Genomic DNA, 1,708 nt, shown 5'->3' with positions numbered 1-1,708 from the left:
TTTTTTTTTTTTTTTTTTTTTTTATTTATAGTGTGCACTGTTATTGCAAAGGTACAGTTTTATTTTTTGTTTCTTTTTTTTAATTTAAAGTATTATTGTAAATATTAGCTAAATATAATAATGCCATACATAATTTTAAATATACATATATATTTGTGCATAATTAAATGTAAAAAACACTAAAATTATTATTTTATTTCTATAAAAATATTTTTCAAAAATTATTATTCTTCATACAAAAGTTATAAAAAAAAAAAATAATAAAATTAAAAAACTATTATTCAAAATAAAAAAGAATATATAAAACTTATTGCAATTATCCTACTTACCATAATAATGAAGCTATTTACTTCAAAAAGATTAAATATTTTGTATAAATTCACTTATCTTTTTATATTTAAAAATATATTATTATTATTATTACTATTACTCATTTCTTAAAAAATTCATAAAACATATAAATTAAAAAATGTAAAAATGCTAATTGTATTATACATATCTTTATATCAATTTATATTTTATTGTATTCATATAACAAAACAATGAAAAAAAATAAGTGTATATATTAATATCTATATATTAAATTTTTATAAAAAAATTACAAAACATTTAGATATTTTACAAAGATATAATACACATTTATATATGTATTAAAATGGAGTTTATATTAAAAATTAACTAGAAAAATTATTAATGTATATATATTTTTATATTAATATTTCTTTTTCTTTTTTTATATATTATTTATTTTAACAACTTTAAAATACATAGAAAAAAAGATATAGATATAAGGTCCAATATAAAGGTCCAGATATAATTTTAAAAATAACAGTTTTAATAATATTTATTATAGTAAATATAGATATTCATAAATAATTAAAAAGTAAAAAATATATTATATATGTAGCATATTTAGAAGTAAAATATATATATTCACATAGTTTTAATTTTTTGAATTATAATTTTTAATATAAACACAAAAGTTATTTTTCTAATTTAATTTTATATTGTCATAAGATGAAAAACACACATACCTCAAAAAAAATAAAATAATAATTAGCAAAATAATACAAGGTAAAAATGAAAAGATAAAGAATATTTTTATTAATAAGTATATAATTATTACAACAGAACAACTACATATGTTTTCTATATAAATAAAAAAAAATATGAAAATATAAAGATTATATATATATAGCAAATATATAAAATACATAAAATATTAAATAATAAACTATGTCTACAATTTAAAGATAATATTACTTAGAAAATTATAAAAATATATATATATATTTACATATATTGATTATTGGTTATAGAAAAAAGAAAATATATACATAAAAAAATAAAAAAGGTATTTTTAAATTTATAATATGCAAAAAATTCTAAAGTATAGTTTTTCTTCTTTTTATATTATTCTATTCATTTTTATTATTCATATTCCTAATTTATTATTATATATACACATATATATATATATACATATATAAATATCCTACCAATTTTACTTTTTAAAGCTTAACCTTTTATTTTAAGAAATATTAAAATTTTCCTTGAAAAATAAAAACTCCGTTACATTAAAAATATATATTTTTACATAATTTTTAGTTTTATATTATATTTATAAATATTCATCAACTATTAATTTTGAATGAACAGCAAACATTCATCAAATAATTACAAAAAAAAAAAAAAAAAAAAAAAAAAG

Source organism: Plasmodium gallinaceum (genome assembly GCF_900005855.1).
Source record: "Plasmodium gallinaceum strain 8A genome assembly, contig: PGAL8A_v1_108, whole genome shotgun sequence".
NCBI lineage: Eukaryota > Apicomplexa > Aconoidasida > Haemosporida > Plasmodiidae > Plasmodium > Plasmodium gallinaceum.
This window is presented reverse-complemented; position numbering follows the sequence as displayed.